Here is a 26,630-nt window from a genome sequence, read left to right as displayed (position 1 = left end):
CGAAATAAAGAAGACCGATACAGAAAGTTTCAGAGATGGTATTGGAAGAGGCACAATAAAGGACACTGACACAGAAAGTTTCAGGGATGGTACTGGAAGAGCTACAATAAAGGAGAGTGGTATAGAAAGAGTCAAACATTCTATTGGAAGAGAGTCCATAAAAGAGGAAACCAAGTCACAATCAAGAACTCATCCTGGTAAGAATGAGATTTTTTCCATGTCTTTTTATTCATGCTTTCTAACTTCTCTTGGGTTTCTATGTTTGAGTCATTAAAAACCCCAACACCTAGAGGCTATTAGAACATGTCTAAAAGATTCTTCATAAATTGCTTCCAATAAATCTGTGCCCTTAGTGATGATTTTGGAAGCTACATGTTGTAGAGATGGAGAATTCAAGAATAGAAAGTAGTACAGCCTAGTCACTAAATAAATAACTAGGTAAGTAACAACAACAAGCTTATAAAGATGAGGGAAACTCATATAAGTGTTAAAATATTTTCTCTAAAGGGCATTTTCTCACACCTTCCAAGTCACCAAAAGAACAACCCTGACACATACATAGAAACAATAAATTTGGAAGCAACCACAGGACTAAAAAACAAAGCAAAGTATTCTAATGAGCACACTTGTAGGACTCTATAAAAAGTTATGTTTCAAAAGGTGAAGAAAGTTGTACTTAAACAGAAAAGGATGATTTATGACAATAGCACATCAAAAAGGGAATGTCAGAAATACATTTTTATCTCACCCATAATGAAAAGGCTGTTGAGAGTACAAGAAGTGTATGGGTAACACAGAAGTAAATTACTTTTTGTGTGTCAGGAGTACCTTAGAAAGGTCAGAAAAGTGTCTCTATACCTAGAGTAATGGGAAACATTTAAATAGAGCAGACAATTAAAAGGACAGAAATAAAATTTTGAGGAAACAGTCACTGAAAATACTGAAAATCTTGTTGATAAATATGAACACGTACAAGCCAAACAAATTGAAATCTTTGTAAAAGAAGTACTGCAGTAGCCACAAGACCCATCATAGTGAATGTGATGAAGGCAGAGACAGGAAATGTTGACTGCTTTGAAGGCACACAAGTTATCATGTAAACTAAAAGCAGTGAGGTAAACTAAACACCTGACTTAGCATGGGAAGCCATTGTGGTCAGAAATCACTGAGATGTCATATTCAGGATGCTGAAATTAAAAACTGACACACCAAGAATAATATATCTAGCAAAACTATTTTTAAAAAATAAAAGTGAGATAAAATTTGTGACAACTCTTTGGTAACAGAGTTACCATAAATATGTAACTTAGTTCTTCAAACTGAAGCAAATAACCAGTTATTTGAATTCCTCAATCTAATGACATGTTAAATGAGTCTGTATATCCAATCAGCAATATGAAAGCAATATTTTGTCCCCTTACATAGTTGATTTAAATAGTAGTTGTTTTTAACAATATCTATATCAATATTGTTGAATCTTGAAACTGGAAATTATGTATTCTGCAGTAACAGCACACAGGTGATGTGTGGGTGTTGTTATGTTTGAGTAAGAAAATGATACCATGTTAGCTGGAAATCATAGGAACAAAGGCAACACTACACACACACACATACATATATACATACATGTATATATGTATATATATACACATACATGTATATATTTGCCTTTTTTTCTCTCAGCCTTTATATAGATGTCAAGTAATACAAAGAAATAATTATAACAAATTTACATTTACAGTTGTAATAGGCATAAAAATGCTACAGTGAAAAGAGATAATAGCACTCTAGAGGAGTAACATTTCTGTATCTCTCTGAAATTTAATTACTGTAACTCTGAAGTGGATTAAAAAGTTGACTATTGATATAACATTGCAGCATAAGTTTTAAAGAAAAATTTGAATTGCTTAGCTTCAATAGGCAAATAGTACGCATGCTATATATTTTTTGAAAACGGCCAAGTGAACTAAAAGTAGTAAGAGGTTCTCTAGAAGATTAAAAGAAAAGAGAGGATATTCTGAAGAGGAAAAATTATGAATCTTGCTCAATTGTAAAATCCTTCAGAGATAGCTTTTATTTCCTAGCTATTAACCCCATCTTCCCTAAAATGGTATTTGATTCCTTCCTGCATAAAAAGAACCTTTTTTTTTTCTGACTCATACAACTCTATTCTTAGCATATATGTTGAAGAAAGCCCCCAAAGGAAAATATATATCTGCAATATACCCAAGTTTTGTGTTTTATAACTCATATTGCTATTATAAAATGAATACATTTAAGCCACAGTCTGTGGGGATATACATGTTTTTGTGACTAAGAAAAAACTAACTGCAAATGGACCTGTGGGGGCAATGGAAGAATTACACCCTTACAGAATGAGTGTACTTTTAAATGACCTTGAAAACTGTATATTTGTAACATGCTTTCTCTGATAAACTGTAATTTGTATAGGAGATACTGAACAGAAAAACCACTGTTTAAGGAATTACGCAGTATACAGTAATATATAACATTTTTCTTTCCTGGGATATTAGATTTTGGTCCTATAACTAAACATCTCCCTACCTCAAAAGTTCTGGCTCATATAAATTTTCCACCTGTTTGCATTTTAAGTTTTTGTACATTGTGGTATAGATATTTATTTACAAATGTTCTTCTATAAAAACAAATGATAGTTAAATAATGCCACAGAAACACTTGTGCACACACATATTTATACAATGATGATTTCTGTACAGTGATTGTGAAATCTCTTTTTGTCAGTAGGGAGCAATGGAGAGCACTTGATAGATGCAGTTGAAAGAACAGATGCAAAAGGGCAAGCCAAGAGACAGCCATTGAGTTTCTCAGGTAAGACAAGGAAAAAAAAAAAAAAGAACAAGAATACAAGACTAATATTTCATCTAAGAAATTATGGATGTTTAATAACACAATTCTACACTTTACTATTTTGGGGGCAAAAGGTTTCATGGTGTCTCCCTTTAAGTAGTAATTTGCTTGAATTCTGTATCAATGTAAAAGCAGCTAGCTATTTTTAGTTACAATACTCATTCATTTAAAATGTGATCCCCAAACCCTATGCTATAGAAAACTTAAGACTACTACTGGTACACAAACAACAAGTTATAAACTATCATCAAAAAATAGGAAATTGTGCAACCAAACTAAATAATCAGGCCATTAATAGCAAAGAATAGCCATGAGAATCCAAAGAAGGATAATCAATATCCAAGGTTGCTAAGATGTTTTGTAAAGAGCTATATTTGCAACCCCTGCACCTTCCCCCCCAAAATAAACAGCCATGACTCCTGAAAAAGACATAGCAAATTGAGGTATATACAGGATAGAGTGAGACAAAAGAAAGTGTTCTAATGAATATCCCAGAGCTAGGATGCCCAAACTCACTTATAAATATTTTTTAAAGAGTTGAAGAAAACCATGCTTAAGAGACAAAGGAAGATAGAACAGGGGATATCATCAAATAGAGCATTTCAAAAAAGACAGAATTTTTTTCTCAATCACAGTGAAAAATATACAGTTGAAAGTACAGGAAATATAAATGGAGGGAAATATATGAAGGAGCATCAAAAGTAGACTTGATAGGTCAAAAAAGAGTCTCTACACCTAAAATATGTAATAATTTAGTAGAGAAGAAATATGCATGAAAAAAATGGACAGATTTGTTGATAAATTGAATTTGCAAACCCAAACTTGATGAATTCTCAGCAGAGCAAATACAAACATATTCACAGACAGATCCGTCACAGTGAAGGGAATGGATTCTAAAATTTAGTATGTTCATTTCATACATCTCAACATAAGTCTTAAATCTTTGAATTGAACCATTTAAGTAAGCAAATTTTATGGAAAATAGTTGACTGAACTATACATAGTAAGGGGTTCTTAAAGAGATTTAAAGTATGGGGAGGATATTATGAAGGAAGAAAATTATATGCTCATTTAATTCTAAGAGTCTCCAGAACATACCTTTTATTTCCTACTCCTTATCCCAATCTTAAACACAAATCATACTTGATTGCCTTCCTACTTATCTGATGATCCTTTGACATATTGATTCAAATAGCTCTGTTCTTCTAACTCACATCTGTTGAAGAAAGAAAAGGGGATAAATTATTTCTGTTTTGTGTTCCTATTACTCTAGTTACTATTATAAAATATTGGTTAAGTATTCCTTTAGGCATGTACTTTGTGGAAAGCGTATATTTCTGTGATTTGAGAAAACCATGACTTTCAAAGAGTCATATGGAAAAATGTTACATTATATTTCTCCACATACATCTTCAACAGGATGAGTGAATTTTAACGTGAGTCTTTTTTATTTTTTTGTATTATATTTTCTGGGGTAATTTGAATAACATAAGAGAGCACTGAATAGATAAATACTGATTAAGTATAATTCAGCATGTGGCTGTATATGAAATTTACTTTTGGTACTATAAATAAAGATCTATAGATAACCTATATATTCACTTTTGGTACTATAAATAAACATCTATAGATAAGCATCCATCTGTTCCTATTTGAAGGCTCTGTATCTACAATATAGATATATTGTTATAAACATTCTTCTGTAAGAGCAAATGCTAACTAACTTAATCCTAAAGACAAACATGCAAACACAAACATGCACTCACACACTCAATTGGTAATTATCTCCATACAAAAGTTTTTGAAATCTTTTTATATCTATAGAGAACATTGTAGAATATTTGACAGATGCAATTGGCAGAATAGATACAAAGGGACAACTCAAGAAAAAAACAGCTAAGATCCCAGGTAAAAGAATGATGTTACTAATCAAATATATCATCTATTTATCTTCAAAGGAACTTAATTAAGTAGGGATATTTTATAAGAATGATGTCTATAGTTTATAGTTTATTTGGGACAAATAGTTTCATGACATCCTTCAAGTAGCTGTTATTGCTGTAATGTAGCAAAAGTAGCTACACAGTTTAAGTTTTAGTGTTCATTCATCTAAAATGTGATCCATAAAAACCATTGCTACAGTTAACTAGTGTGACTAATACTTCTTTATATTCTACTCTCATTTTTTGACTAGATAAAATTTATTTTTCAAAGTTTCAAAGGCAGAAATGCTAGCTGATAGATGAGATAAGAAAAGGAATATTATGGCTATTCTCTTGTTTATCATTTGTCTTTCCATGAGGAAAATGTCAGGCATTTTTAATATCACTGCAGCTAGTAGTAGCATTCTTATGCTTTGTTGTTCAGATATTGTACAACAGAATACACCTGTGGTTCATGTTATATATATTTGTGTTTGATATCTGTGCTGATACTGATACAACACAACTACATAGAGGAAAGAGGATAGAGATATTAAAACATATCCCTGTTAGAACCACTTATATTTAAAATCAGCTTGTGCATGGCCATGGGTACACTCTCCCAGAATCAACATGAGGAACTTTACTTTTCACTCTCTGGGGAAGAGGTTTTTAATAAAATACACCAAGTGTCTACAATATAGTATGCAATGAGCCTAATACTCAGCACCTAAATAATTAATGGGTGAATGATGATAAATAATAGTAATGAAAGTCAATAGGAAATGTCAAAGCAAAAGAGGACACTAATCAAGAACACTAGAAAGGGAATTCAAAGTACAGAGTTGTTAAGTACATTATCTAGAATATCCAGTTATTTAGCAAAGTGACAAAAACATCAGTAAATAGTATGTTTATATTCAGGAAAATGAGACAACAGAAATTGTTGTGATACCCTGATGTTGGAATTGGCAACAATGCTTACTAAGTAATTATCATACAATGTTCAAAGACAAAAGGACCCAATATTTAAAGAAAAAAAGACATCATAAAACATTTCATACAACAGATAAAATCATATTGATAAAAATACTAATATAAAGAATAATATTTAGATTTTGAAGTGAAAAATGAAATGGAAAATTCCCTGGAGGTGCTCAAGAGAAGATGTAAGAGCTGAAGAATTAGTCGGCAAACTTAAAGTAATGGGAATACTAGGAAAGCAAAGTGCACAGACAAAAATAGTTCAAGGAAGATGGATGAATAATTTGAAAACTCTTCAGCGGAATCAACTTAACTGAGCCCAAGCAAAAGGAAGTCTAAATAGAAGAACAAAAATAATCCACTATCAAACCCATCATCAAAAAAGATATTGAGAAAACAAAGGCAAAGAGACAATTTTGAAAAAGCAAGAAAAACTACTGCTCGTGTAAAAGTGCACCCTGCTTCAGGGAATGAAAACTAGAGCCCAGGAGGCAGTGGGTTGATGGAGTCACCATCCCATGAGAAAAACTGTAAAGCAGAAACCTTATATTAGGCACCCTCTTTTACAATAAAATGAAAGCAATATAAACAGATTTCTAAACAAATAAAAATTGGGAGAATTCATTGCCAGTAGACCCACATTACAAGAAACACCAATAAGAGTTCTGGCTGGAGGCAAGTGATCTCATGTGTGGGATCCTATCAGCTGGCCACTCATGGGCAGCTGTGACGTATTTGCTATCTACAAATCATAGCAGAACATTCCTTGACTGCCTATGCAGTATATTTTGTACTGTGCAGCAGGCCCTGGGACGCCTAGGCAGCTGTTGACCTGATTACGTGATTATTTCCATAGCAGTCTTGGGATAACTCTGCCTGTGATAACATCATATTTCGCTTACGCAAATGGCTCTTGATATACGGTCATGATGTCTCCTTCCCTTTCCCCTCATTCCTATCCTACCCTCTGGACACTATTACTCATACCATTGTTTCATGATCAGCTTTTACTAGCCTGTTTGATTTCAATAAATGGCACAAGAACTTACCAAGTAGCAGAGTCTTGCCTTGCAAACCTGCTCCTTAATTCCTGTGTCCTTCATCACGATCCTGTAGTAAAGCGGTTCATGTTGCAACACTCGTGGAGTAATTTAATACACAAAAGAATTAAAAAATGAAATAAAAAATAAGCAAAACATTGAGATGGAACAAAATGATATAAAAATAAACTATTATAAAATAAAAAAATAAAAAATTAAGCAAAACAAAGCTACCCAAAGTTAAAGCCAATGTCAGTTCTATGATTCATAAACTCATACAATTGCATATTTTTTCTTTTTATATCTTAATTTATTGAAAGGAAATTCTGCAAAGCAGTAAGATATAAAGTTATCTGCTATATAGGATAACAATATACTTCACAGAGCTGCACAAAGGAACAAGTGGGAGCCAGAAGGAACTGGAAGAAGAAAATGACACAAAATGATAACTTGAATTTATGGGAATTAATGAAAAGTCCCATAGATTGTGAATAAGAAGACTAAAACAACAAACAGCACTGATATTGTTCTAATTTCTTCTCAGATTCTTTAAAAAGTACAGTTTCATAAAGAAATGAACAAATGGCATTTGTTACAATGTTTTTGATATTTATACATGGGGCATGTAACACAGCAGCATAAAGGTGGGAATTTAATCAAAATAAATTGAAAAAGATTCTAAAATTGATTGCAGTCTTTATACAGTTTATACATTAATTAGCTATAAAGAAATTATAAAGTATATGTTGGTTTAATAGCTATAAAAACATTAAGCAGGGTAGTAATGTTGAAAATGACTGATACAGTAAGTAATAGGAATGAAAATTTCCACTCTTACTAGATATAAATTACTCCTTTACAGTCCTTTTATGCTCATAAACCAGTATAAACCAGTATGCCTTTAACTTTTTTAAAAAGATTTTTATTTACTTATGCATACAGAAATGGGCTATAGGCGTGGCGAAAGGATTCACCAGAAACAGAGTGGGGAGCAGAACAGGCAGATCAACAAAGTACACTGCTGAGGGGAGCAGTGGGCAAGACAGGAGAGGTCTGCTGTGCCATATGGGTCACCTCCAGAGCGCGGGTCAAACTTGCACTGAAGCAGCCAGTGCTTGATTTAGCTTTGCAGTGCAGCCATCCAACCTGTTGTGCCACCAGGGAGGGCCTGCCGCTAACTTTTGTTTTATGTCTCCTTACTTATCTAAAGATCCTTTCTCAGTGCAAAGGACTCAGTTCTTTGGATTGTATCTGCTGGCGAAAGGCCAGAGTGCTAAAGAATGTCCATGATGTTCCCTAGTTATGTTGCTTTAGCTTATTTTACTTAAACAAGTTTTGGCAATTAATTACAGAGTGCTTTTTCTGCCCACCAACTATGTCTTTGGTTTAGCTAATGAAGGTCCTTATTTTCTGTGCCTTTGTTTCGGTTGCAGTGATTGTATATCTGTATTGCCATTGTGATAGTGCAAACTTTAAAATATTCATTGGCTCAGACATTTTCTAAAGCAAGAAGTGCAGTCTATGGCAGCTATCAAAGATTGCACAAGGTTTCCAACTTTGGTTATATGCTGGATTAGAGCCAATATTTTTCCCACAAAATTTCACCAACAGGTGACCAAAAGTCACCAATTCTAATCACTCCTTTGCAATATGCAATTCATTTAAAAATAATCTATTTCTGCTTTTTTCCTGTAAGTGGACTTAGAGAATAGTTTCTAAAATAAACAAAAAGTGAAAATTAAAGACTCAAATAGAAAGGGATACAAAACAAATGTTAAGAATCTCAAATGATCATTTCCTTTGACCCAGCTAGAAAGTTTACATGCTAAATAGCATGTTGAGAGGGAACTCATCAGTTTATTGCTATATATTTCTATCATATGGCCTCCTTGGTTGGTGGTACTTAACCCAAAGTCGGATAACAATTTTCCTGAACAAATCAATGAACTTCTGCCTCATTGTTATATTCTGTGACTATGTTGAAGAAAGTTGCAACTTGGCCTGGAAGAAAATGTATCCTTCCACTGATATATGTGTAACAAGTGAGTGTGCATTTAATGTACCACTGAATTTTTTATTATACAGTTAAAATCCCCAATATGATTCAATTTTGCAAAAGACTTCATATTATATGGGGAAGGCACTAGTTATAAATGAGGAATTGGTTACTGCATCTAGATATGTAACTTTTTTTTAAAAAAAGATTTATTTTCATTTATTTTTATATAAAAGAACTGAGGTGTAGGCCAGAGGTGCAGGATTGTCACCAGGGACAGCTTGAGGAGCAGAACAGCTGGATCTACTGAAATATACTGCTGAGGGGAGCGATATGTAGGACAGGGGAGGTCTGCTGTGCCATGTGGGTTAGACCCCTGTTTGGGGATCAAACTCATGCTGCAGTGACTGAGTATGGCTTAATAGTGCTGACTTTAACCCTTGTATCACTAAGAGGCCCCTGGATATATCACTTGGGCATAATCGCAAAATCTAATACTCTTAGTCCAGTTATTAATGCTGCTTTCAAATTAAGGTGGCATGTTTCCACATTCCAAGTTTTGCATTATATCTTTCTATAAAATATATAATTTTACTTAGAGGATAAATACTATAGCACTCACATGACATGTCCGTGCACTAACATATATATGAATGTTTACCTTACAAACATATATCAAAACTGTTTTTAAAGAAGCTGATGCAGAAGACCTACCGGGCCCTGTTGGGAGAGGTGCTGTACGCTGGGAGAGCAAGACACAGTCAAAGAGTCCCCTTGGTAAGAAGAAGAATATTTCATATCTATTTGGGCTTTATCTTCTCTGGGATTCTTTATGTTCAGCTCTTTAATGATCACAGTGCCTAAATGCTACTAAAAACATGGTCACAAAATCTCATAAATGTTCTCCTCTTACAGTTATGAATGAAAAACACTTGCATATTACAAACCTGAGAACTCATTTACAAAAGTAATGCATATGCATACAAAGCAAGCTAGGCTGAGGCATATTCTTTTAAAAATATATTTCTAATAAAGTGCCATTGTTTTGCACGTTTGTTAATATTTGGCAAGTTAGGGTTTGTCCCTTGAGATGTGGCCTTCTTAGTTTTCCCAGCACTAAAGTATGCATAGTCCATTGTGGTCAGCCCCACTAAGTTCCCTTTTCCTACCCCAAGATATTTCATATTTCTTTGTGAAATTGTAAATGGGATGGCATTCTTAAATAATTTCTTCTTCTTGTAGCTCATGCTGGCATCTAGGAAGGCAACTGGATGTTAGGTTTTAGTCATAAAACTAAACATCTAAACATCTCTACCTGTCAATGGCTTGTTAATCTGTTCCCATTTTAAGTTTTCGTTATCCTTCCACAAATATTTCAGTAAAAATAATCTTTGTTATAACATGCCGTTAAGTTTAACCTATACACACATACAAAAACGCATGCACATACACAAATGTTCCTGTGGTGACAATTTACAAACAAATTATATTTGAGAGAACTGTGTCAGTAAACATGTGACCAAGCTTGTTAGCTGACCATAGACCTGAGGCATACAGCAGGGAGAAGAGTCAAAACGGGGGAGAAGAACACAAGGGAATATGGTGATGGATAACAGGGGATAATGGTACAATGGTGGTGGGAGAACTACTGGGACCCCCCCTGAGGAGAGCAATCAGACCTATCCAAAAAGGTAAAGGTGATGTATATAAATAAATAAACTATAGATTTTTAAAAAGTGTATTTGAAATGCCTTTATAGGAAGTAGTGGAGAACACTTAACAGGTACAACTGGAAGGACAGATGAAAAAGGACGACCCAAGACCCAACCACTGAGGATTCCAGGTAAAACAATGATATTGCAAATCTAATATATCACTTCATTTCTCTTCTGAGGAGCTTACGTATGGATGCTTAATATAGTTTACTGTGATTTGGACAAGAAGTTGTACAAAGTCACTCTTTAGTTTAGTTGAATGCTTACATTAAGTTTGAATGCAACAATATCTATTTTGAATTTTATCAAACATCAATCTAAAATTGATGCATAAGTACCAACTGTATAGTACAATTAGAATGTGATTGATACACAAATAGCCAATTATATTCTATTTACATTCTATTTCTAATCTAGATAGAGATTAGTTTTTTAGAATTTATATTCAGTAATGCTAGTTGATATGTGATAAGAAAAGGAATATGTTAACTATTTCTGTGTTTATCATTTCTTTCTTTCTGATGAAAATGGTAGGCAAACATGTAGTATACCTTAGTATATGAGCTATACCTTAGTTTATAGATTATACAATACAGGACTGGGATAAATGTCAGGCACTCCTCTCTTCTAGCTTTGCTGTAATAAGGGAGTTTAGCATAAAAAAATAAAGCACAGCTTAATCAAAGAAAGAGACATTTAAAATGAGTCCTATTAGAACCACTGATATCCAAGGGCAACAGTGTGCAAGACCTAGGATATGTCCAGTCAGGAGCATGAAAGCTTTCACTCACAAGAAAGCACATTTTAGTAACATATAAGTAGTAAATCACTAAAATTAAATATGCATTGAGTCAAATAACTGACATAGTAACTAAATAGTGAATGGTGTATAGTTAAATAATACACTCAACAATAAGTATAACGAAGAGTATAATTTTAATAATTTTCAGAAATTGAAAACCGAAATTAGTATCTACAGTGTTGCTATAGTATATTATCTAGATCATCTAGTTACTTGCAAAAAGACAAAAGAGAAAAGAAAAGTAAATTGTGACCAGCTCAATAGCAAATACAGAAATATCTTGTGAGACTGATGTCTGGGAAGATAAAGTAACAAAGTCATTATCATAAATATATTCAAAGAACAAAAGGGCACCATGCTCAAGGAATTGAACAATATGAAGGGACATTTCATAAAATAGATAATATTAACATAGTTACAAAATCTAATCTTAAATATCACAATACAAATTCTAGAATTGAGGGGTTCCTAAGTGAAGTGAAAAATTCACTGGATGGGTTCAAGAGAATAATTGCTGAGCCTGAGGAAAAACCTGTCAACTTAAAGTAATGGGAATACTAGAATGGGAACAAAGGGAGGAAGAGAGCAATAAAAATATTTAAATAAAGGAGGATGGCTATTTTGAAAACATTTAGTGAAATTTATTAGGCTCTACTACCAACACAAGGAAATATAAGTAGGATAAACACAAAAATAAAACCTATAATCAAATCCATCATAATAATAATGTTGAGGAAATGAAGATAAGGAAAAATTCCTTGAAAGAGGAAGGGAAATACTGATGGCCCCAAATTACCTCCCAGGTCACTCTCGAGAACACTTCATATTTTTTAGTGGCCCTAGTTAAGGCATGAAGAATCATTTTATACATTGGTTTTGACAATGTCTGGATATGTCACATTAGCCAAATCACTTACTTCTCTAGTCACAATATAACAAACATTTTCTGATTGCTAACAGCACCTTCAGCTTAGAGCAGTATGTTCTGCAATCCACAACTTTCATTATAGTTCTTTGATAGAGGAGAAATAAGAGTGAACACACATTCATGTGCCTGGACAAATACATATGTCAATATTTACTTTACATTAATGTTTTGAATTTTTTTTCTAGATGCAAACACAGAACACTTGATTGGAACAGGTGCCACACAGGGGGAAATCAGGATACAAACGAAGCGTTATCTTGGTAAGAGCAATTTCGTAACTACTATTGGCTTATTAATCTACTTGGGTTTCTACTTGGATCTTTAGTGATTGCAGTGATTACAGACTACTACACTATGTTAAAAAAATTTAAAAAACCCTTTAAAATTCCCTCCTATATTTGGTTGAACTCTTACAGATATTATTAGTGAAAAAACAGCCATATTTTATGAGTTTGAGAAAGCATCCATAAAAATCACGCATACACATCTAGTGCCCCAGGTATGTTGGGATATGCTTAGTGGAAATATTTCACATGCTCTGTATTCACTTTTCTTTTGGACTAGAAAAAATTCAGTACTGTATTTGCCAAAGCAGAAATGCTAACTTATGAAGATGATAATAGGAATTCAGCAGGTAATTATTTCATAAGTTACTCATTCCTCCCTTTAGTTATGCTTATAGGTTGGAGATTATACACTAGAAAAGTACTGGGAAATGTTCCGAACATACCCCTTTGATCTTTGCTCTGATAGTAAACAAAGAACATGGCTTACAACAGGAAAGGGGAAAGCAATACTCAAAGAAGCCCTGTTAGAAACACTGATCTCAGAGGACACTCTGTGTGTGCTCAGTGAGGCTTCTACCTAAGCAGCACTAGCAGCCAGCAGCGACACACCAAGGAATCAGACTTTAATCAATAAAACTAGGAAATCTGAAAAAATAACTACCCACTCAGCATGAATGAAGCAGTGAATAATGAATGGATGGCTGACCAAATAAACAAGTAAATACATAATTACATATGAAAAGCAGCAGTAAGCATAAAGCAAAACAGGACACAATCAGGGCTCCCTGCTGGCGCAAAAGGTTAAAACGCAGCACTATGAAACTATCAGAAGCTACTGCAGCACGAGTTGGATCCTGGGCCAGGGAGGTGACCAAAATGGCATAGCAGACTTCTTGTCTCTCCCACTGCTCACCAGTGTATTTTAGTAGATCTGCCTGTTCTACTCCTCCCTCTGTCTCTGGTGAATCCTCTCACCCCACTGCCACTTTTGGCCTGTACCCCAGTTCTTATATGCATATATAAATCTTAAAGAAAAGGACACCAGTCAAAAGTATCTAGAAAGAGGAAGCGCTTCACAATACCAGTTTGCCACAAGATATTATTAGAACAACCAGCTGTTTAAATAAGACCAAAAACCAAACAAGCAAACAACAGAAAAACCCCAGGAAAAAATGTAAGTTGAACTCCAGCTCAGGATAAAGGAGGCAACAGAAATAACTTGTGAGACCATTTTGTGCCTAGGCAGGTTATGCTAACATAATTATTACAAAAATATTCAAAGACCAAAAAAAAAACCATACTCAATGAATGAATGATATGATGTAACATTTCACAAAATAGCCAATGTGAACATAGGTACAAAATCTAATATTAAAGATCACAATGCAGGGGCCTCCCTGGTGGACCTGCAGTGGGAGCCCTGCACTGCAAAGCTAAGCCAAGCCAAGCTCTGGCTGCTTCAGTGCAAGTCTGATCCCTGCTCGGAGATGACCCATATGGCGCAGCAGACCTCTCCTGTCTCGCCTGCTGCTCCCCTGAGCAGTGTACTTTGTTGGTCTTCCTGTTCTGCTCCTGTGAATGTTCTTGCTGCCCCTAACCCTCTGGCCTGTACTCCATTTCTGTATGCATAAATAAATAAAATAAAATCTTTTTAAAAAACCACAATGCAAATTCTAAGTTGAGAATTCTAGTTACATGAAATGAAATGTTCACTGGAAGGGTTCAAAAGAATGCTTGGCATTATGAGGAAAGATTTGGCAAACTTAAGGTAGTGACAATGCTAGAAGGAGAGGAGAGAGGCGAAGAGATCAATAAAAATATTTAAAGAGGAATGGATATTTAGAAAACACTTTAGCAAGATTTATTAGTGTCTAGCACCCAGCATGGAAAATCTAAATAAATTCTACATCCAGGCCCATCATAGTAAAAAAATGTTGCTCTGAGAAAACAAAGACAAGGAAAAAATCTTGACAAGAGAAAAACAACTGAGTATAACACAGATGAGCACCTGACCTAGCATCAGAAATTTTGGAGGCTAGAATGTGTTGGCCTATTGCAGTTCCTGAGAGAGAAACCTGTCCACCAAGACTCTCATATTAAACAAAATGTCCTGTAACAATAAAAGTGAAATAAGGAGGTTCCCAAATAAATAAAAATAGAGAATTAATTTCTAGCAGACAACAGCAACAACAAAACCACATACACACTAGCAAGAATTTTTCTGGCCGTGTGGAAATGATAAGTAATCTCACAGAGCAATTTAGCCTAAAAAAGAGTAAAACATAACAAGGAAAGGGTAAAAAAAAGTAAAAATAAGCAAAATGAAGCAACCAAAAATAATGGCAAAGGTTAACTCTATAACTATGAAAGCTCATATGAATGTGTGTTGATAAAAAAGGAAAGTGTATAGGGCAGTAGTATGTAATTTTATCTATGTTTCCTGTCTGATGAAAAGTTTCTGATTTCGATTACATGCTATATAGAACCAGTGTTTTGTCCACAAAACTTTATCCATATAGTCATCAAGTATAATTATTTCTTTTGTAATATGAAATTCCTTTAAATATATTTATATTATTTTCTGCCATTGGTTCTAGAGATGTGCTTCTAAAATCACCTAAAAATTCATGTTACTTAAATGCTCAGAAAGGAAGGGATGGAGCATATTGCTCATGGAATTGCAAGTGACCCATTTCTTTGACTCTGCTAGAAGTTCTACTTGCTACAGGCCCTGAAGAGGGCAATAACAACATACAAATTATTTCATATTCTTTTACCTAACTAGTACATCCCTATTTACAATTATATAAACTAAAATGTGGCATTACATATTTCCTGGACAAATCAAAGTATTTATGCTTGTAATATCTGTCTATGACTGTTATGACCATAGTTTCTGTCTTGGCCCGTGGAGAAAATGTGTTTTGTTTCTCTTTGGGTATATCAGTCCACATGCTGTGTTTTTAATGTAAGCATGAAATTTTTATTATTCAGATAAACTACCTTGTGTAATGATGGATAAAACCTTATTATTTTCTGGGAAAGGCCTCTAGTTGAGGAATTGAGGAATCATTTTCTACATCAAAATTTTTGCTACTGGATATCACCTTGGTGATATCACTACCCTCTCTAATCTTTACATAATGAGCCTTTTCTGATTTCTAACAGTGCATTTAGAGAAAGGTGGAATTTTCTGAAAACTACTGCTTTCATTATAACCCTTCAAACTAAAGACAACCTTCAAATGATAGGAGAAATGATAGTGCATACCTAGCTCTATGCGTATTCACAGTCACATGTTAATAGTTACCTTACAAAACTGTTTTAAAAATATTTTTGTCTTGTTTTCATATAGATCCTGATAGGGTAGGCACTGTTGGTATGAGTGGGAAAGTTACAGTACATGAGGAAATGAAAACACAATCAAAGAGCCATCTTGGTAAGAAGATTATTTCATGTCTATCTGTAGTCTATACATCTTCTCTGCAATTTCTTCATCTTTGGATCTTTAATAACCACAGTTTCTACCTGCTACTACAGCAAGACAAAATTTCTTAATAGATTGCACCCTAATTAGTTGAATTCTTGAGTTATTATGAATGTAAAACCTTGAATGTTACAAGTTTGAGAACTCATTTGTGAAAGTGATGCATAAACATTTAATGCTATTGAGACTTTAAGTGTGCATATGGAAGTATTTCAGGTTCTTTTGTGCTTAGAAAGAAAGACACAGTTACGTATTTGCAAAAGCAGAAATGCTAGCTTATAAATATGACAAACAGGGGAATTGAGTAGGTACTTATTTCACTGTGTTCTGATTCTAAGATATTAAAATATCAGTTTAATTGATTATATAGGAGATACCACCAGTTTTGTTAAATAGCTCATATTTTGTGTGCTGATACACATTCCCCTGAGTTATAATTTTTCACACACTTTTCATCTTTGGAGTAACAGCAAATAAACAGAGTACAGAGTCAGTTGCATATCTGTACTAACTGAAATATCTGAAAAAGAAAAACAATAATCTTATTCACAAAAGCATAAAAACAATAAAGAATTTAGGAATAAATTCAACTAACATCAGTGTGAAAATGATAATAGCTTGCATAAATGTTGTGGAAAATTGGATATCTATTGGCAAGAATGAAACTGTACCAATATCTTTTATCTTAAAAAAATAAATTATTAAATGATGAGACTGGAAACCCTAAAAGTCCTACAAGAATGCACAGGGAGGAATGTTCTTTGATAATGGTCTTGGCAAAGATGTGTGGACATGGGGCAAAGCATGAGCAAAACGAGTACAGGTCAACACTTGGGACAGTATAAGATTTCAAAGGTTAACAGTTCTTAACAGTAAAAGAAACAAAATTAAAAGGGAACCTGTGAATGGGAGGGGGGGGATATTTTCAAATCATATATCAAGTCATCTAATAAGTGGTTAATATTCTGTACACACATAAATACATATATATATATATATATATATATATATTTGTATACATCCAGCTCAATAACAGAGCAAAAATATAAAACAATGCAATTACACATGGGTGAAAATACCCAAATTTTTCAGCAAGACATACAAATAGTCAACAGTTACATGAAGAGCTTTTAATCAAGGATGCACTAATCAAGATTTTATACACACACACACATATACACACACATATATATACACATATATAAACAAACATATGTAAAAACTACAGGGATCCATCACCAAATGCCTATTTAAAAAACTATTATCAAGAAGCCAAGAGATAACAAATCTCGACAAGAGCTGGGGAAAATGGAACTCTTATACACTGTTGCTAAGAATGTTAATTGATGCTGACTATGGAAAGCAGTACAGCTCTTTCTCTGAAAGTTAAAAATAGTTTTCCTATTTAAAATTTATTTTTATTTTAAATTTAGATGCTATAGCAACACCCTTATAGATGCTACCCTATAGTACGCCCACCACCAATTCACTCATAGTCCACCATTATAATCTTTTGTGCTTCCCTCCCTCAGTTCTTACCCCTCCCCGCCACTTCCTTGATATTTCAGTTATATTGTCAGCTATCAAAGATTAGTTTGTAAGCTAGTCTTTATCTAACTTTTAGTTGCTTTATATTTCATGTATTAGTGACACATCCTGTATTTTTTTCCTTGTGACTTACTTTACTTAACATTATTCCTTTAAGCGCCACCCATGTTGCCACATATGGCATGGATTTATTTACTGACTGTTGAGTAATGTTCCATAGTGTACATGTATCACATTCTTGGCCCACTTACTTTTGGAGGGACACTTAGGTTGTTTCTATAATTTAGATCCCAAAAAATGAAAGCTAGAACTACCACATATTTCAGCAATCCCACTTCTGAGCACATATCCTATAGGAATTCAACTACTATTTTGAAGAGATATCTGCTACATTCTGTTCTTGCTGTGTAATTTATAATGGCAAAGATACGGAAACATAGATGAAGACATAAAGAAAATTTGGTATAACATATGCAACTGTATATTATTCAGCCAAAAAAAGATGAAATGCTGCCATTTGTGATAATAGTGGAATTGAGCACATTATATATATGAAATAGGCAAGAAAGAAAAGACAACATAACCACAATTTCACTCATATCTAGAATCTAAAAAGTTTGAACTCCAAAACAGAGTACAAAGGTGGTTTCCAGGGGCTGTGTCCTGGATTATATGGAGAGGCGTTGGTCAAAGGGTACAAACATCCAGTTCAAAGGTGAATAAATTCAGGGATCTAGTGTATAACAACTATAGTTAATACTATTTCTAGGAGACTAGCACTTCAATGCTCTTACCACAAAACTGGAATAGGTAATTATGGGAGATTTTGGAGGTTGCATCTAGCTCTATAATAATACTTTGATAATACATGTATCAAATGATTTCAACTTATGCAATGTTATATATCAGTTATACCCCCATAACTGGGAACAATTAACTTTCAATGTGTTATAAACATGCAGTTGTTCAGTACCAAAAAGCTGTTCTATATGTGACAGTCTTAATGCATCTGGAAGACACTAATGCTGAGTGAAATTAGATGGTCACAGGAGGATTTATACTGCAAAATTCCATTGATATGAGTTGTGAATAGACAAACTGACAGAAGAAGATAAAATGATAATTTCCAGGGACTAGGAAAACAGAGACGTGGATAGTCATTCAATTGATACACTGTTATAACATATAGATGGATAATTTCGAGGGACATCTGTATAACACTATGTCTATAATTACCAGTACAAAGTTGTGCACTTAAAAATTGTCAAGAGGGGGCGTGCCCTGGTGGCACAGCAGGTTAAAGAACAGCACTAAGAAGCTAAAGCCACTTCAACATGAGTACCATCCCTGCCTGCCGGGAGGTGATCCACATGGTGTGGCAGACCTCTCCTGACCTGCCCGCTGCTCCCCTCAGCAGTGTACTTCATCAGTCTGCCTGTCCTGTTTCCTATTCTGTCCCAAGGCAGAGTGAATCCTCTCACCATCCCTGCACTTCTGGCCTGTACCCCAGTTCTATATGTATAAGTTAAAAAAATAAATTGTAAAGAGGAATAAATATATACTAATTATTCTTACTACACATACACACACACACAAGCTAGGATACATAAATCTTGTAGAGGTGATGGGTATGTTTATTGCCTTGACTGTGGCGATGGTGACATGAGGTGTATTTATATATTTAAACTGATGAAAATGTACATATTAAATATGTGCACTTATTTTATATCGTGAGTATACAGCAATAATTAAAAAAGGAAGATGCTATCAAGGAACTCAGAATCAAGACAAAAAAGTAAAAAATGTAAGTTTTATAGACATGAGATTAATAGACAAATGGCTACACAATAAAGTATGGCAATAGAACATTATCACTGTGTTAATAAAAACCAATACAGAGGGTTTGGGAGAAGTGTATGAATGCTCTAATGTAATTTTTATTTTTCAATTGAAATTTAGATTTGGATTTGGGCAAAAACAAGAATATAATTACACAGAAACAAGATTCATTTACCAGACCCACCTCACTACGTAAATTTCCAACAAAAGCGATAAATTTTTCATCTTTTCATAAAGAAGGTAAAAATTATAAGTAACTCTATGAAATCTCTAAGAGCTTAGAATAATTTTTGTAGCTTTTTTTTTTAAAGATTTATTTATTTGTTCTTACAGAACTGGGGTATAGGCCAGAGGCTCAGGGGCAGTGAGAGGTTCACCAGAGACAGAGTGGGGAGCAGAGCAGGCAGATCGACGAAGTACACTGCTGAGGGGAGCAGCGGGCGGGTCAGGAGAGGTCTGCCGCGCCATGTGGTCACCTCCAGGGGCAGGCGGGAATCGAACTCATGAGGAAGTGGCTTTAGCTTCTCAGTGCTGTGCTTTAACCTGCTGCGCCACCAGGGAGGGCCAATTTTTGTAGCTTTTTAAATATACTTATTTAGTATCCCATTATTTACATTTGCTAGTGTTTCCCTTGCTGTTGCTATTAAACCCCCAATGATAGTGTTGAAGGCAGTATCTCAGAGAGTTTGTCCATTTTCTTCTATGTATTTCATAATTTCAGGTCCTACATCCAAGCATTTAATCCACTTTTAGTTGATTCTTGTGAATGATTTGAAATAGTGAGCTAGTTTCTCTTACATACGGCTGTCTAGTTTTCCCTGCACCATTTGTTGAAGAAACTCCTTTCTCCATTGTGTATTCCTGGCTTGTCACCGGTTATCTGTGTTTTCGATAAACTATGAATTTCTTGCTGTTAATTACATACCAGTGAATGTGCATCTCCTTTTATTCTAATACTGTACTATTTTGAATACTGAAGTTTTGTATTGTAGTTGAGGGTTGAGGACATGATACATCCATTCTTTTTTGCAATGATTGCTTTCACTATTGGGATATTTTGTTGTACTACATGAATTTCAATCAGGTTTTTGTATTTCTTTGAAGAATGCCATTGGAATTTTGATAGGGATTGCATTGAATCTGTATAATTCTTTGGGTAAGTTAGTAATTGTAACAATGTCAGTGCTTCCAAATGTGAGCAGAGAATAACATTCCATAGCTTTGTGATTTCTACTTCTTTTTCATAACATCTCATGATTTTGTCATATAAGTCTTTCACCTGCTTAAGTTTGCTCACAGATACTTAAATCTTCTAGCTGCAATTTTAACTAGGGTGGTTTCTGATTTCCTTCTCTTTGAGTTTATTGTGCATATAGAAATGCAACAGACTTGGGTCTCCCTGGTGATAAAATGTTAAGTCTCAGCACAATGAAGCTGTCAGCAACCACTGCAGCAGAAATTCAATCCCTGCCCCGGGAGCTGACCTACATGAAAGAGCAGACATCTCCTGTCTTGTCTGCTGCTCTCCTCAGCAGTGTATTTCAGTATGTCTGCCTGTTCTGCTCCCTACTCTGTTTCTGGTGACACCTTCCATACTTGTGGCCTATCCCCCAGTTCTTGGATACATAAATAAAATAAATCCTTTTTTTTTTTAAAGAAATGCAACAAGCTTTTGTCAATTATATTTGTTACTTGTCATATCATATACTTATTTTTGCTTCTCATGGATTCTTTACTTATTCTATGTATACCATCATGTCACCTATAACTAGTGATAGATTCATTCTTCATTTTCAACTTAGATTCCTTTTATATCTTTCCCTCACATAATTGCTCTAGGTAGGATTTCTAATACTTTGTTGAAAAATAGTGATGAAAATGGCCATCTTGTACTTGTACTTGTAGAGGAATTACTTTCAGTGTTTCGCCAATGAGTATGATACCAGCTGTGGATTTGTTGAATTCAGCTATGAACTGAGTTTCATGCATATAATTTAATGCAAATCTAGGGATTGGCTGCAATCTATATTATTCTCCGGATGCCAGATACCAATGATACCAGTTCATTCTTCCCTGACTCATTTTAAGTCACAGTTGCTCCAGTAAGGAGTTTATTGAACATATATGTAGCACAATACCCTTTATACTGCTCCCCAGGGGTTCTAGCCCTTGACCACCTTGATTTCTTGGCCAGAAAGGGCTATATTCACAAGTACTAAGACTTGCCAGGTGTGTATGTCTAACTTTAACTGAACTAATTGTATAAGTTCAATTAAACTAATTAAATTCAAAATTAATTTCTGTAATTTTAATAAACTTAATTATAAGTAAATTATTGTGCATTAAAATAGCCAAGAATCTGATAAATCTTAAAGTAACCATTTTTAAAAAATTTTCTAGAGAAATCTAATGAACAGATTTCAGTTTTTATGCCTGAATTTTCAAAAGCAGTTCCTACAATGGATGAGTCAAGCATTTTTCAAACCACCCATTTACCTTCAGCAAGTAAAGAAACTTCAGGTAACTTTTTAATATTCCTACTGTTTTAATGTAAGTTTTAAAAGTACAATTGTTTTAATGTTATGTAAATAAGTAGATTGGGATAACTTTAACTAGATAACCAGTTTAAGACAACAAAGTAAGTACTAAATAAACTTATCCAAAACAATACATTATTAAAGAATAAATAGTGATTCTGGCATAACTCTTCCTTCCAAGCCACTACTAAATTTTAGAGGCTCTATTTTTCTACACCTTCCTTTCTTGTGCAGTGTTATAGGCCCTGTAAAAAAGGGAAATAAATTCATCTGATAATTCATTTCCTTACATTTCTAAATCTCTATTTTGGCTTCTCAGAGCTTCAGAGTGTGGTGCAACCAGATACACCACCAAGGAGAGTTGTCTTAAACTGGTTATCTAGTTAAAGTTATCCCAATCTACTTATTTTGGCTTGTCTTTCTCTAGTCCTTAAGTTTGGATTCTTTATGTTCCATATATTAGTGACACCATGTGGTGTCTGCAATGGACGCCATAGGAGGATTCCTTTTTCCACCCCCTCACCAGTACTTACTGTTTCTGGTCATTTTGATGTTGGCTAATCTCACAGGCATGAAGTGGTATCCTATGTGGTTTTTATTTGCATTTCCCTAATGATAAGTGATGATGAACATTTTTACTTTTGCCTATTGGCCATCTGTATGTCTTTCTTTTGAGAAGTGTGTATCTCTACAACCCATTTTTTGATTGGATTATTTTTTTGCTTTTTGTTGCATTGTCTGAGCTCTATGATATTACACTCCTGTCAGATGTATGGTGTGCAAATATGTTCTCCCATTCCATCAAGTGTCTCTTGGTTATAGTTATGGTCTCCTTTGATGTGCTTTCCACTTGATGTAGCTGCTTACAGCTGCATGGAGGGAGTTGGAAGAGATAAGTGAAATAATTCAGAAGTGAATTAATGGAAAGATGGAAAAAAAGATAAATACCAATGGTGTCACTAATGTGTGGAACATAGAGAATCAAACCTAAGGACCAGAGAAAAACAACCTAAAAAAGTAGACTTTTCTTCATCTTGTATATCTCTGTTCTGATTTCTTGAGTTTTGTTTGTTGGTACAAATTATATGATTTTCTTAATTATGGAATTTTGAATTTTTCATCTGTCAAGAAGAAAAATTTTTCAATGACAGTGTGGATTCTGAAGATTGTCCCTGGAGGACTTGCTTGACCATTGTAGTTTACTTTCTCCCCATTATTTGCTTCTGAATTTGTTCCGGGCATTGGTCATCTGGGTGTATGTCTTGGCTGCAATGGCCTCTGAATGGGGTTGCCAGTGATTCCCACCTCTTAATGGGTCATCCAGCCAAAAATTAAAATATTTCAACATATTTTAATGCAAAAGGGTAGACAGACCTCGTAAATTATCTCTATGACTTATTTATTTAATGGTAATGGTAACATGATGATTCTCCCCATCATGTTTTGCCACCATAGAGTACCTGCCACCAAATCACCATAGGCTATTGTGCTTTTTTATGTCTTTGTTCTTACTCTCTCCCCTCCCCCTCCCACTTTGGATGTTTTAGTTCTTCAGTCAGTTTTCAAAGGCTACTTTTTTTTTTCTTTTGAGCATGTATTTTTTTTCTTCTCCTTTTTTAAAAGATTTATTCATTTATGCTTACAGAGGTGTGGTGTGTGAGGATTCACCAGAGACAGAGCAGGGAACAGAACAGGCAGATCTACTGAAATACACTGCTGAGGGTAGCAGCAGGTGGGTCAGGAGAGGTCTGCCACTCCAAGTGAATCAGCTGCCTGGCTGGGGATTGAACTTGTGCTGCAGTGGCTTCTGAGAGCTTCACAGTATGGTGCTTTAACCTGATACACCACCAGGGAGAGCCATACATGTCCCTGGGGACATGGTGAGGGACAAGTCATGGAGCAGGTTTGCAAGCAGGACTGCCGCTCAGTGAGCAGCCTTCTTGCTATTTATTAGTAGTAATAAACCAGCATGATTGTTTATGTGACAATGGCAGGAGAAGTAGGGCCCAGGGGAGACACAGGGATATCAACTTTATGGGGAACAGGAGAGGACATGTTGGCCATGTCCACAGGAGGACTTCCAGTGCAGGTGCTTGATGTCATTTCTGAGCTACTCCCAGACCACCTCAGACCATGGTCACACCATCAGTCAGTGGCTACATAAGAATCCCTGGCTGCCTCATGATGTGGGCCTTTGTCTTGAGGCAGTCATGCAAGAGTGACCATACACACACAGGTGCAGATGCCCTAAATAATAGAGAGGCAACAACAAACCAATTACAAACAAAGAAATTGAAACAGTAATCAAAACCTCCCGAGAAACAAAAGCTCAGGGCAGGTTAGTTTCACAAGCAAACTCTGTCCAAAAATTGAGAAAAGAGTACTTCCAAATACATTTTACAAGGTCAACATCATACTAATACCAAAGCTAAACAAAGATAACACATTTAAAAGATAGAACACATGGGACACAGCAAAAGCAGACTTAAGAGGAAAATATATAGTAATACAAGTCCACAGACTACAGACCAGTCTCTCTAATTAACACAGGTGCCAACAAACCACAGTGAGATACCACCTCACACCTGTGAGAACGGCCCATATTCAAAACAAAAACAAAAACAAAAAACTGGCAATAACAAATGGTGGAAGGATGTGAAGGAGAAAGGACTCTCTTACACTGCTGGTGGAAAGGCAAACTGGTCCAGCCACTATGAAATATTGTGTGGAGGAGCCTCAAAACACTAAAAATGGACCTACCATATGATCCAGTGATTACACTTCTGGAAATATACACAAAGAACACAAAAACACTAATTTGAGGGGAAAGCTGCACTCCTCTGTCTATTGCAGCACTAGTTATAATAGCCAAGATATGGAGATACCCTAAATGTCCCCAAGACAGATGAATGGATTAAGATATGATATATGTACACAATGGAATACTACTCTGATCAACAAAGGTAAACACATGCCACTTGTGGCAACATGGGTGGAGCTGGAAGGGATTATGCTAAGTGAAATAGAGGAAGGAGAAAAATATCGGAGGGCCTCACTTATAGGGGAAATACAGAGAAGCTGAACAAAGGACCAGGAAAAAGACAAGTCTTCCTTCCTTCCTTCTTTCTTTCTTCCCTTCCCTCCCCTCCCCTTCTCTCTGTCTCCTTCTCTCCCTATTTATTTATTTTTACATCATTCTTCATTTTGTGCATTTTTCTATCTCAGTTGTAATCCCCATGGGCTTCCCGCCACCAATTCACTGGTGTGCCATCACCACAGTCCAGTGTATTCTTCCCACCCCAGTTCTGACCCCATTACCCCTTCCACCCCCATAAAATGTCTCTGGTTTATAGTTGTTCCTTGTTTTCATTTTTACTCTGTTACATTTGTTGGTCTTTTTTTTTTTTCTTCCCTAATCCTTGATGCTCTTGCTATGAGGAAAAAGACAAATCTTGCATGCAAACCATAAATCTGAGGCATAGAGCAGGGAAGGGGGGCAAGACAGGTAACAGAACAGTGAAGGGAGGAGCACAAGGGACTATGGGGTGTTTTGGAGATGCTATGGTGGTGGGGAAAATAAGGAGACAGCGCCTTAAGGGAGAAATGAAGTATTGTACAAAAATGAACAGCAATGTAAAAAAAAATCAGAAATTAATAATTTTGAAAAATTCCAGAAAAATCCTATTGTTCTTCTTATTGGAATTTCATTGAATTTTAAGATTACTATTGGAAGAAGTGATATTAAAAATACTCCTTTTTAATGCAAGGACAAGAAACATTTTACCATGTTTTATATTATCTTGAATTACTTTCAATAAAGTTTTGTTATTTTACCAAAGAAATGATAATAGGAGTACTAGGAGTAGAGCAGAGAGATGAACAGAACAATACAATTGTCTTAAGAAAAATAAATGAGAAATTTGAAAACTATTCAATGAAATTTATTCATAAAGCCTCTGTGCTTATTTGATGATCTTTTGGTTTTCAACTCAAATGAATCAGCTTTTCAAATTGTATCTTTTGGAGAAAGACTGAAGGTATAATTATGCCCTGCTGATGTGTTGCTATAGCTCATCTTAATAAATGTTGGTAATAAGGTTGAAACACTTTCCCCCCCCAGCTAGTATGTCACTAACTGATGATGCCTCACCTGGTACCCACACCTTTTTGATGAATGGTGTGTATGTGCTGCGGTGGGTATGTTTCAAACTTCAAATATTCATGGGTTTAGTCATTATTCTAAGGAAAGATCTCCAATGTATGTTACCTGGTAGGTTTGCAACTTTGACTCAAACTGTATTAGAACAAATATTCTGTCCACAAAACTTTACCAACCAGTGACCGAGAGTCACCAGTTGTAATAATTCCTTTTCCAATATGTAATACGTTTAGATAATTTTTCTTTTTTAACTATCACTGGGGCTAGGGAGTAGCTTTTAAAATAAACTAAAAATCAAAAATCGCAAATAGAAAGGGTAGGATCAAAACTCACATTTTTCTAAATGACCCATTTTCTCAGAACCAGCTGGAAGGTCTTCATGTAAGTGAGCTCTGAGAAGGCACTTTTTACCTCAGCTTCATTATCCTTTTCTACTATTATTTGCCATATGGCAAAGTTATATAACCTAAAATGGGGTTAAGTCAACTTAACTGGAC

This window comes from Condylura cristata, unplaced genomic scaffold, assembly GCF_000260355.1.
Source record: "Condylura cristata isolate star-nosed mole 26May11 unplaced genomic scaffold, ConCri1.0 scaffold00030, whole genome shotgun sequence".
Lineage (NCBI taxonomy): Eukaryota > Metazoa > Chordata > Mammalia > Eulipotyphla > Talpidae > Condylura > Condylura cristata.
This window is presented reverse-complemented; position numbering follows the sequence as displayed.